This window comes from Bos indicus x Bos taurus, chromosome 28 (genome assembly GCF_003369695.1).
Source record: "Bos indicus x Bos taurus breed Angus x Brahman F1 hybrid chromosome 28, Bos_hybrid_MaternalHap_v2.0, whole genome shotgun sequence".
Taxonomy (NCBI): domain Eukaryota; kingdom Metazoa; phylum Chordata; class Mammalia; order Artiodactyla; family Bovidae; genus Bos; species Bos indicus x Bos taurus.
Window position 1 is genome coordinate 2,446,510 of NC_040103.1, and position 13,166 is coordinate 2,459,675.

Consider the following 13,166-nt stretch of genomic DNA (forward strand, 5'->3'; position numbering starts at 1 on the left):
CTCAGGCTCCAGGTTGCTCTGCAGGGGAACTGTCTAAGGCAGGCCTTCGGTTGCGTGCATTTCCCAGGTCTAAGCCACTCAGGTTCAGGTTCTCAGGTATTCCACAAAGGCACAGATTCGGTTATTCCTGAGTTTTGTGCCCTTCCCAGGTCCGAGCAGCTCAGGCCACTAGGTGCTTGGGAGCGCACTCTCCCCAGGTAGGGCAGTGGTTTCCTGGATGTCCAGCAGGAGAGCTGTCTCAGGTGTGCCATGTGTCTCCTCTGGGGAGCTGATCTCTGTCTGAGACCCTCTTGCTGAATGTCAACCGTCCAGGATCCCAGGAAGACTTGGCTAGCAACTGGGAGCCTTCTCGCAGTTTGGTAGAGGATGCCATCTCTGGGGCCTTTTGCCCCTTGCCTTCCAGCTCTGGCTGTTGCCCACCTGCCTCCCGCCTCTGGTGGGGGATGGGCTGGTCCACGGGCAGCTAGGTCTCCTCTGGTATTCGTTAAGTCCTTTGTTCTGGGAGCCGGCCCGGCAGTGCCTCAGATTAGAGCTTTTCGCAGGAAAGTTCTCTCTCTCTCTCTCTTTTCCTTAATTTTTTTTTTTTTTTTCTCTCTCTGGCTATCCCGTGGTTTGGTTTGCTATCTCACATTAGCTTCCTCAGATTGGCCTCAGGGCATTCAGGCCCGGTCCTTACCCTAAGCAATGCAGCCCACTCCTCCCTGTTCAGCCCCTGCTTGCTGGTGGCGGACGCTACCATCTGAGCTACTTCTCTGCTGAGAGTTGCAGTTAGGCTTATAATCTGTGGGTTTTATTTATTTATTTTTTCCTCCTGGTTATGTTGCCCTCTGAGATTCCATAACTCCCCACAGATCCGCCAGTGAAAGGGTTTCCTGGTGTTTGGAAACTTCTCCTCTTTTATGACTCCCTCCCTGGGATGGGTCTCCATCCCTAACTCTTTTGTCTCTATTTTTATCTTTTGTATTTTGTCCTACCTCCTTTCAAAGACAATGGGCTGCCTTTCTGGTTGCCTGGTGTCCTCCACCAGCGTTCAAAAGTTGTTTTGTGAAATTTGCTCAGCGTTCAAATGATCTTTCAATGAATTTGTCGGGGAGAAAGTGGTCTTCCTGTCCTGTTCCTCCATCATCTTAGAACCAACCACCCTATGGAAAATTCTTAAGGACATTGGAATACGAGAGCACCTTACCTGCCTCATGAGAAATCTGTGTGCAGGTCAAGAAGCCACAGTTATAACTGGACATGGAACAGCAGACTGGTTCCAAATTGGGAAAGGAGTGCATCAAGGATGTATATTGTCACCCTGTTTATTTAACTTACATGCAGAGTACATCATGAGAAATACTGGACTGGTTGAAGCACAAGCTGGAATCAAGATTGCAGGAGAAATATCAGATACCTCAGATGTACAGATGACAGCACTCTTATGGCAGAAAACGAGGAGGAACTAAAGAGCCTCTTGAGGAAAGTGAAAGAGGAGAGTGAAAAAGCTGGCTTAAAACTGAACATTCAGAAAACTAAGATCATGCCATCTGGTCTCATCAATTCATGACAAACAGATGGAGAAACAATGGAAACAGTGAGAGACTTTATCTTCTTGGGTTCCAAAATTACTGCATATGGTGACTACAGCCATGAAATTAAATGATGCTTGCTCCTTGGAAGAAAATCTATGACAAACCTGGACAGCATATTGAAAAGCAGAGACATTACTTTGCCAACAAAGATCCATCTAGTCAAAGCTATTGTTTTTCCACTAGTCATGTATGAATGTGAGAGTTGAACCATAAAGAAAGCTGAGAGCCAAAGAATGGATGCTTTTGAACTGTGGTGTTGGAGAAGACTCCTGAGAGTCCTTTGGACTGCAAGAGATCAAACCAGTCAATTCTAAAGGAAATCAGTCCTGAATATTCATTGGAAGGACTGATGCTGAAGCTTAAACTCCAATATTTTGGCCACCTGATGTGAAGAACAAACTCACTGGAAGAGACCCTGATGCTGGGAAAGATTGAAGGCAGGAGGAGAAGGGGATGACAGAGGATGAGATGCTTTGAGTTTGAGCAAGCTACAGGAGTTGGTTATGGACAGGGAGGCCTAGCATGCTGCAGTCTTTGGGGTCACAAATAGTCAGACATGACTGAGCTACTGAACTGACTTGAACTCATAAAAATTAAAAACCGCTGTTTTTTGAAAGACCCTGTTAAGCAAATGAAAGACTACTGACTAAGAGAAAATATTTTCAAGATATATGTCTGAAATGGAATGGTGTCCACAATACACAAACTGAACAGTAAGAAAACAATCCAACTTAAAAATGAGCAAAAGATCTAAGACTTTTGGAGTAGACTTCTGAAAAAAGAATACATACTTATGGCAGTATGCATATGAAAAGATGCTCCACATCTTATATCATATCCCAACAATGAGATACTGCTCAGTTCAGTCGCTCAGACATGTCCGACTCTTTGCGACCCCATGGAGTGCAGCATGCCAGGCCTACCTGTCCATCACCAACTCCAGTAGTTTACTCAAACTCATGTCCATTGAGTCGGTGATGCCATCCAACCATCTCTACCTCCGTCGGACCACCCCTAAATTACTCTGTTTTAAAGTCAATTAGAATAATCTTCTCTCTGTGGTTATGCCACCAGTTCAATATACAGTTAGACTTAAATTTCATTCTACTTTAGATTTTTAGGGATTCATATTTAAATTTGTTTCATAAAACATTAACATAGTTTCAAAATTCACTCTACAGAACAAGTTGTATTCAGAGAGGTGTAACTTTTATCTCTTTTCCATCCTGTTTCTTTCTATCCCTTAGAAATAACCATTCTATTTTGTCTTTTAGTTTATCCTTTCATGTTTTATTTTAATATAAAGGGACATACTTAATATCCACCCAATGGTTACATAATATATAGATTTCCTTCACCTTGCTTTTAACAGGGTATGGGGACATATTTAACAGCAGGATACAAAGGCATGTTTCATTCCTTTTTTAACTGAACTGCATGGATACATCATACACAACCACTGTATTCAATCAGTTTCCTGCTGTTGGACAACTGGGTTATTTCCATTCTTTTGGTATCACAAATAGTGCTACAGTGGATACTCCTGTGAGTGCTTCCTTTCATTTTGCTGTCTTTGAGATATATTAATAGGAACAGGATTGTTTTATCAAAGAGTAAGTGCACATGTAATTTTGCTTTCTTCCACTGGGGAATTTTGTATATTGATTTTATCTAGAAGGCTTGTTAAACTCTCTCATTAATTAAAATAACTTATTAAAATAACTTGTAACATTATAAAATTTCTATTTCTACAATAATATTGTTAGCAAATTATCACAGTTTTACTTCTCCTATTACATATTTATATCTTTTCTTTTTTGCTCATCCTAGCATATCCATTAAAATGTTGAATGGAATTGTTGAAAGGCAATTACTTTTGTTCTTAATTTTAAAATAAGTGCTTTCAATATTGTACCACTAGTTATGATGTTTATTACAAAATTTTTAGATGCTCAACAATAAGTTATGGAACTGCCCTTCTCATTATAGTTTGCTGAGATATTTTACCATGATTAGAAATGAAATTGTATCAACTGTTTTTCTGTACTGTCAAGATAATCATGTAGCTTTGTGTTCCTTAATTTATTATGATGAATTTAATAAATCAATTTTTCAATACTTTTAAAATTTTTGTTTATTTATTTTTATTTTCAGCTGTACTGGGTCTTCATTGCTTTTCTCTAGTTCCAGAGAGCAGGGGCTACTCCCTAGTTGCAGTGCACAGGCTTCTTATTGAGGTGGCTTCCATTGTTGTGGAGCATGGGCTCAGTAGTTTTGGCTCCTGACTCTAGAACACAGACTCAGTAATTGTGGTGCACAGGCTGAGTTGCTCTGCAGCATGTAGAATCTTCCCAGATCAGGGATCAAACCCATGTCTCCTGCACTGCAGGTGGATTCTCTACCACTGAGCCATCAGGGAAACTGCAATTTCTTAATATTAAACTAACCTTTTACTCCCAGGATTAGACCTTTCTGGCCATTATTCTTATATATTGCTGAATTTCATTTGTTCTGCTGAGGTTTTTTTGCATTTACACTTAGGAGTGAGATTGACCTACAGTTTTACTATCGAATATTATTCTTAATCAGGTTTTGGTACTAAAGTTGTGCCCACAAGTGAATTGGGGATTTTTCCCCTCTTTATATTATATGGCAGTTTAAATAATTATTCCTGAATATTTGGTAAAACTGGTGGTGAAGCCAACTGGGACTGGTGTTTTCTTTGAGAGACTATCTTTAAGCCACTGATCCAATCATCTTAATCATTTTAAGACTGTTCATCTTTTCTATTTCTTTTTGATAAACTGCATTTTAAAGGAATTTATGCAATTCATTGATTTTTTAAAATATATTGGCATAAAGGTGTTAATCACATTTTCTTATCTATTTTATTTCAGCAACATGAATCCCCTTTTCTTTTCCAGTATAAATCCCTCAGGACTTTGTTCTCTCTTTCTCTTAGTAAATCTCAACAAGTGTTTTCTGTGCATTTAATCCTTTCAAAGAGCTAATCTTTGGTTTTATTGATCCTAAGGCAAGTTTGTTTACTTTATTGTTACCCTCTACTTTATCATTCCTTCCTTATACTTTCTCTGGGTTAATTCTGTGTTCTTGAAGTTAAGTTGACTGTTTATCTCATTATTTTAGATACTTCCTTTGTTGTTGTTAACACCTAAGCTAATAGAGTACTATTTTGGCAGTCCCACAAATTTGGTATGGGCATTTTCACTATTTTTTTTTTTTTTGGTCTAAATATTCCTCATTTCCATTATAATTCTTCTTAGACCAATGAGTCATTGAAGTCTATTTTAAATGTCTAAATGTATAATTTTCTATAGATTTTTTGTTGTTACTACTGTTATTACTGTTCTTTAGTATACTGTCTGATGTCAACCCTTGTAAATTTGATGAAGGTAGCTTTGTAACCTAGAAAAGTAGTTAAATTTTGTGAAGGCATTCTATATGTGCATGAAAAATATGTATTTTCAATAATTTTGAGATATAATACATTATATATTATTTACATCAGCTTCCCTGGTGGCTCAGATAGTAAAGAATTTGCATGCAATGTAGGAGACCTGGGTTCAATCCCTGGGCCAGGAAGATTCCCTGGAAAAGGGAATGACTAACCATTCCAGTATGCTTGCCTAGAGAATTCCATGGACAGAGAAGCCTGGTGGGCTATAGTCCATGGGGTCACAAAGAGTCAGACACGATTGAACGACTAACATTGTCACTTTTTTCTTTATCTACATACTTATTAGTATTTGATTTGCTTAGTATATCAATTATAGCTTGTCAATTATGATTATCTACAGAGAGAAATATTAAAATCTCCCATTGTTAAGGGGCTTCCCTTGTGGCTCAGCTGGTAAAGAATCCACCTGCAATGCAGGAGACCTGGGTTTGATCCCTTCTGGGAAGATTCCCTGGAAAGGGGGAAAGGCTATCCACTCCAGTATTCTGGCCTGGAGAATTCCATGGACTGTATAGTCCATGGGCTCACAAAGAGTCGGACACAACTGAGCCCCTTTCACTTTGTTAAGATGAATTTTTATATTTGTTCTTTCAGGTAAGTCAATGTTTGATTTAGATATTTTGAAGTTAAATATGAATTTCATACAAATTCATTCTTAAGCATTGAAACTTTCAGCGTCTTTAACACCAATAAATCTGTAGCAAAACTTATTTTTTTTAAGTCTACTTGTCAGCTTTTGGAGGGTTAATGTTTACCTGGTTCATGCTTTTTCAGTCACAGACTATGAAACATTTAAATCCTTGTGTTTTAGGTATACCTGTTGTAATCGGTATATGCATAGAGTTCTTTTAACTCAGGCTCATACTCTCTGCTTCTCACTGTAGAGTTTAATCATTTTATGTTTATTACAGTTACTGATATACTAGACTTGGAGTCATTACTATAATCTTTTATGTGCTTTTATTAGTCTGCTTTTTCCTGTTTGTATTTTCCTCCATCTTTAAAAACTTTTTTGCCTTCTTTTGGAATGATGAAGGATTTTCTACCCGCTCATTCATTTTTTATTTTTTTTCCTGTCTACTTAATTTGCAAATTATATATTTTTATAGAACTCCACTGCATGGATGTATCATAGTTTATTCAACCAGTCAACACTGATGGTGACTTCAACCAGTCACCCACTGATGGGTTGTTTTCAGTCTTTAGCTTTTATATATAGTACTGCAATAAATAGCCTTTTACCATTTCTGTTTCTTTCTTTTTTTTTAGAATGGTTTCTTGTCTTATGATAGCTGCCCTAGATCTTCAAATACATGTGCATAACTTATGAAGACTAAAATTAAACAGCATCTTTAACCTCCTCTTGAATAATAGAAGGATTTTAAAAATCTTTAGTAACAATCAACATTCTTCCGAATTACATTTCATGTTATTCAGAACTTTAATATGCCACTGTTTTTGACCTATAAATCAAGTCTTATTAATATTATTTTGTATAATAAACACACATTAGATTTACCTACATATTCATCATTTTCTATACCATTTTTCCTTGTATAACAGCCCTACCATTTGCTTCGATTCCATTTTAGAACCCATGAGTTTCCTTGAATTGAAAATTGGTGTCCTTCCACAATACTGGAAAATTTTTGATCCAAAGTTTTTAAAAATATGGCCTAATTGCCTCTCTCTCATGCTGGCTCTCTGTTAAGACATGTTACACCCTATTAGTTTAGCCTTCCTATTTCCATCTCCCCTTCCAAATTTTGCTACCTTTTCCCTACTAAGCTGCATTCTGGAAAGTGTCTTTAACCTATTTTCAAGTTCACTAAATTTCTCTTTTTCAGTTCAGTTCAGTTCAGTTGCTCAGTCATGTCCGACTCTTTGCGACCGCCATGAAATGCAGCACGCCAGGCCTCCCTTTTCATCACCAACTTCCAGAGTTCACTCAAACTCATGTCCATTGAGTCGGTGATGCCATCCAGCCATCTCATCCTCTGTCGTCCCCTTCTCCTCCTGTCCCCAAACCCTCCCAGCATCAGTCTTTTCCAATGAGTCAACTCTTCGCATGAGGTGGCCAAAGTATTGGAGTTTCAGCTTCAGCATCATTCCTTCCAAAGAACACCCAGGGATGATCTCCTTTAGAATGGACTGGTTGGATCTCCTTGCAGTCCAAGGGACTCTCAGGAGTCTTCTCCAACACCACAGTTCAAAAGCATCAATTCTTCGGCACTCAGCTTTCTTCACAGTCCAACTCTCACATCCATACATGACCACTGGAAAAACCATAGCCTTGACTAGACGGACCTTTGTTGGCAAAGTAATGTCTCTGCTTTTGAATATGCTATCTAGGTTGGTCATAACTTTCCTTCCAAGGAGTAAGCATCTTTTAATTTCATGGCTGCGGTCACCATCTGCAGTGATTTTGGAGCCCCAAAAAATAAAGTCTGACACTGTTTCCATTGTTTCCCCATCTATTTGCCATGAAGTGATGGGACCAGATGCCGTGATCTTAGTTTTCTGAATGTTGAGCTTTAAGCCAACCTTTTCACACTCCTCTTTGACTTTCATTAAGAGGCTTTTTAGTTCCTCTTCGCTTTCTGCCATAAGGGTGGTGTCATCTGCATATCTGAGGTTATTGATATTTCTCCCGGCAATCTTGATTCCAGCTTGTGCTTCTTCCAGCCCAGCGTTTCTCATGATGTACTCTGCATGTAAGTTAAATAAGCAGGGTGACAATATACAGCCTTGATGTACTCCTTTTCCTATTTGAACCAGTCTGTTTTTCCATGTCCAGTTCTAACTGTTGCTTCCTGACCTGCATATAGGTTTCTCAAGAGGCAGGTCAGGTGGTCTGGTATTCCCATCTCTTTTAGAATTCTCCACAGTTTATTGTGATCCACACAGTCAAAGGCTTTGGCATAGTCAATAAAGCAGAAATAGATGTTTTTCTGGAACTCTCTTGCTTTTTCGATGATCCAGTGGATGTTGGAAATTTGATCTCTGGTTCCCCTGCCTTTTCTAAATCCAGCTTGAACATCTGGAAGTTTACGGTTCACGTATTGCTGAAGCCTGGCTTGGAGAATTTTGAGCATTACTTTACTAGCATGTGAGATGAGTGCAATTGTGTGGTAGTTTGAGCATTCTTTGGCATTTCCTTTCTTTGGGATTGGAATGAACACTTTTCCAGTCCTGTGGCCACTGCTGAGTTTTCCAAATTTGCTGGCATATTGAGTGCAGCACTCTCACAACATCATCTTTCAGGATTTGAAATAGCTCAACTGGAATTCCATCACCTCCACTAGCTTTGTTCGTAGAGATGCTTTCTAAGGCCCACTTGACTTCACAGTCCAGGATGTCTGGCTCTAGGTGAGTGATCACACCATTGTGATTATCTTGGTCATGAAGCTCTTTTTTGTACAGTTCTTCTGTGTATTCTTGCCACCTCTTCTTAATATCTTCTGCTTCTGTTAGGTCCATACCATTTCTGTCCTTTGTTGAGCCCATCTTCACATGAAATGGTCCCTTGGTATCTCTGATTTTCTTGATGAGATCTCTATTCTTTCCCATTCTGTTGTTTTCCTCTATTTCTTTGCATTGATTGCTAAGGAAGGCTTTCTTATCTCTTCTTGTTATTCTTTGGAACTCTGCATTCAGATGCTTATATCTTTCCTTTTCTCCTTTGCTTTTTGCTTCTCTTCTTTTCACAGCTATTTGTAAGGCCTCCCCAGACAGCCATTTTGCTTTTTTGCATTTCTTTTTTCTTCAGGATGGTCTTGATCCCTGTCTCCCATACAATGTCACGAACCTCATTCCATAGTTCATCAGGCACTCTATCAGATCTAGTCCCTTAAATCTATTTCTCACTTCCACTGTATAATCATAAGGGATTTTATTTAGGTCATACCTGAATGGTCTAGTGGTTTTCCCTACTTTCTTCAATTTAAGTCTGAATTTGGCAATAAGGAGCTCATGATCTGAGCCACAGTCAGCTCCCAGTCTTGTTTTTGCTGACTGTATAGAGCTTCTCCATCTTTGGCTGGAAAGAATATAATCAATCTGATTTCAGTGTTGACCATCTGGTGATGTCCATGTGTAGAGTCTTCTCTTGTGTTGTTGTAAGAGGGTGTTTGCTATGACCAGTGCGTTCTCTTGGCAAAACTGTATTAGCCTTTGCCCTGCTTCATTCTGTGTTCCAAGGCCAAATTTGCCTGTAACTCCCGGTGTTTCTTGACATCCTACTTTTGCATTCCAGTCCCCTATAATGAAAAGGACATCTTTTTTGGATGTTAGTTCTAAAAGGTCTTGTAGGTCTTCATAGAACTGTTCAAATTCAGCTTCTTCAGCATTACTGGTTGGGGCATAGATGTGGATTACTGTGAGTGATATTGAATGGTTTGCCTTGGAAACGAACAGAGATCATTCTGTCGTTTTTGAGATTGCATCCAAGTACTGCATTTCAGACTCTTTTGTTGACCATGATGGCTACTCCATTTCTTCTAAGGGATTCCTGCCCACAGTGGTAGATATAATGGTCATCTGAGTTAAATTCACCCATTCCAGTCCATTTTAGTTCCCTGATTCCTAGAATGTTGACATTCACTCTTGCCATCTCCTGTTTGACCACTTCCAATTTGCCTTGATTCATGGACCTAACATTCCAGGTCCCTATGCAATATTACTCTTTACAGCATTGGACCTTGCTTCTATCACCAGTCACATCCACAACTGGGTGTTGTGTTTTCTTTGGCTCCATCGCTTCATTCTTTCTGAAGTTATTTCTCCACTGATCTCCAGTAGCATACTGAGCACCTACTGACCTGGGGAGTTCCTCTTTCAGTATCCTATCATTTTGCCTTTTTATACTGTTCATGGGGTTCTCAAGGCAAGAATACTGAAGTGATTAGCCATATCTAATCTTCTTGTTAATCCTTTTGAGTTTTCCTTTCATTTACTGCTTTTTAATTTTGAGTGTTCTTTTAAAAAACAAACAAAAAACTTATAGTCGTTTTGTGTGATCTGTTGTTGTTAACTTGTATTTTCAAGTTTTCTTTGTGTATTTTTTTCTACTGTTTCTTTTTTCAGCTGGCCTTCACACATGTCACCTTATTTGTTGTAGATTTTGTGATTTTTGTTATGAGCAGCTTATTTCCTTGAACCATTATATCTGGAAGTTTTTTGAGTGCTCGGCTGATGTTAATCCCATCAAAAAGGATTTACATTTACTTTTCACAGTAGGCTGAGGGTACTACCAACCTGGGACCACCTTAAATAAAATTATCTACTTATGATTTTTAATGGCTACTGAGCTTATTTGAATTTAGTAAGAAAACTTGTATAATATCTTAAAGTTATGTATTTCCAAGGGAGTGTCTTTCATTTTCCAGCTCTGTCTGGATAAATAAGTTTCTTTGCTTTACTTTTTAAGATTTATTTCCGGTTCACCCTAAAGGTTATAATCGCAGGCCTTTTGGGTCCCAGTCTTATGCAGATTTCTCTCTAGGTGTGGTCACCAGGATTTTCATCTGCCCTCACATCTATGTGCTCAACAATGAAGAAGCTCAATCATTTTCAACAGAAAACTTCAAAATGAAATCTAGCTTTGTTTTGAGTCTCTGTGGATTTCTTATTTTGGTTCTGTCAAGCGAGTATGTGCTCCTCGGTTTTTGTCTCATCACAACAAAGATTTGGAGTGACGGACATTAAAGCCCCCTCAGCGTGTCACAGCTCTTGGGTCTTGTACAGACCATGTTACAGCTCTCAGGTCTCGAACAGACCATGTTATAGCTCTTAGACAAATCAGTGTTACAGCTCAATGTTACAGCTCTATTTTATTTAAAAGATAGCAGGAAAATCCATCTTTGAGGCTTGAGGGCATGTCAATCCAAAGACGTGAATTGAAGAGCGCCCCGGCGCACAGGAGAGAGACAGAGAGAGAGAGCCCTTTGGCTCCTCTTTTTATGTTTTTTCTTCCCTCTGGGCCTGCCCTATGCAAATTGGGCTTAGTCAGGAGTGCTTTTCTACCTGAAGTCCTCACTCCAGTCCTTGGACCTTCGTTTGACCTTCCTCTGTTCTATTTTCATGGGCTTTTCCCTTCCTTTTCTTTTAGCCACTGCCATTTTGGACTCCTTTTCCCTATTCTAACTACCTAACAGTTCCATCCATCAATGCATTTAAAAGGAAAAATGTAATATTTATTCAACAATGTAGTCATTTCAATCAGAAGAGTTGAACAAGGTGCCCAAACAGCCTGATTGCCGGAAACATGTTTGGTTTTGGTTTTGACAGAAACTCTTTGATGACTCTAGGGCTAAAGACAAATAACGCTAGGGTGACCCATAGAAAACTACTCACAGTCCACCTCTCCTCTGTGACAGGTCCCTTAGATGAAAGTCAGAACAATGAATTACCAATTTATAATAAATTACTAACAGTGGCATTCCTGCATGTTACCAGGCACTGATGAAGGTGCCTCTTCTAAGTGCTTCTCTTGAGGAAAGAGTGGATTGCTTTTGCATGAAAGTTAAGGAAATCTAATAAAACTCCTCCACCTCTAAGATGAATTTTTCAGGACCATTTCAAAATGTCCGAAAGAGAATGATATCCAGGTTTACAATGAGTCTTTAAAGCAATAGCTTAGCTGCCAAAAACAGCTCAGAGCATTTTGAATCCTAGTTACTGTCTCTCCTGAGACTCTGTGTTGTAACTGTTTGCAACTTGAAGACCATGATTTATTCATTCCCCCAATATTGTGAGAACTAAAATGGACTGAGCTCATACGAAATGCAGATGTCACTGCACTTTAATTACACTTGCCTCTGTGGTTTCTATTGGGAAGCACAAGCCCACAGATGGAGATTAGAAAGATCTGGGCAGTAGCAACAATGAAATACTGTGACCTAAGATTGAAGTGAGTTTTAAAACACACACAAAGAAAAGGGGGAAACATGATCAGAACAAACTTGGCTGACATTAATATTTTTTTCTCCCCTTGAAGAATCTTGCTTCAGACCCCATGGGGGATGTTCCTCACAACTGCAGGTGGAGGAAGGAAGGGTTGTGTTAATTATTTCACAGACAATGTGTCCTTCAAGAAACTAGAAGAAGCTGGTGAGTATTTCTAAAGACTTCTTAGAGGCACTAAGCTAGCTCCAATTCATGGAAAATGTCATTTGCTCTAGAGATTAGGCTGCATCTCTTTTTTGGGGAAACATGGCTTATTTAAATGAGATACCCAAAATGAGATTGCATCCAACTCGCCCTTGATACTAACATCCACCTACAGACTACAGCTCACATTGCATGATTGTCAGAGATCATTTCTGAGCCACACACACACACACAAGAAAACCAACAAATACCCAAAATAAAATCCACACAAACTATTAGAAATAACTTGAGGAGGCCACTACAGCACCACTTTACCCTGAGACCTTCCAGACCATAGTGGTTCAAATTTTGTGACACCTTGAACTAATTTTTTCTCATCAGTTAGCTCCTCTACATAATGGTACCTAAACATCACATAAGGTCTTGGAGCTGAACACATGCAAAGATAAAGCCTGTATAAATGCTGGTTGAGATAAAGCATGTATATTTATAAAATCATGGCTAAATGAATTTTAGAAATGGAATGTAGAATGCAGAACAGCAAGAATTCCATGCCTAGAATGAATAGACCCAAAGTGCACTCCTTTTTTACTCTTGATTCCACTGGTATCTCCTTTTCAAGTTACAGTGTCCACACATCATCATGATAAAGAGTGGGAGTATAACAGCTTGAATCTCTTTGCTCTGTTAGAGTAAGGGATCCTGGGATGGGCTGTGGCCTTTAAGGGAGGCACAGGCCCTCAAACCAGAAATTCACATTTATCAGACAGCCCTCTCCTTTAGAGATTCCTTTATTCAGATGTTAGTGTTTTGGAGGAGTATTTATTAACAAGGATGGTGATGGGGAGAGGTTGCCCCTGGAGGAAACCTGACTAACTTTGCCACCAAATCCCAAACTAGTCTGTTTAAGCACTGTGCCCCCTTCTCAGAGTTAGGGGACCCTATCCTATGACTTCAGCACCTGGTCATGGACCGTGGTGGTTGCCTTTCCCAGAGCCAGTTAT

The 13,166-nt window shown here is 39.2% G+C and overlaps 1 long non-coding RNA gene across 1 annotated transcript in view; it reads left to right on the forward strand.

Moving 5' to 3' along the window:
- LOC113885519 overlaps window positions 1-13,166 on the forward strand; it is a 56,191-nt gene that overhangs the window by 42,164 nt on the left and 861 nt on the right. Inside the window, exon 2 of the long non-coding RNA XR_003509241.1 lies at window positions 12,050-12,162. This is a non-coding gene — a long non-coding RNA (uncharacterized LOC113885519). The remainder of the gene's footprint in view (window positions 1-12,049; window positions 12,163-13,166) is intronic.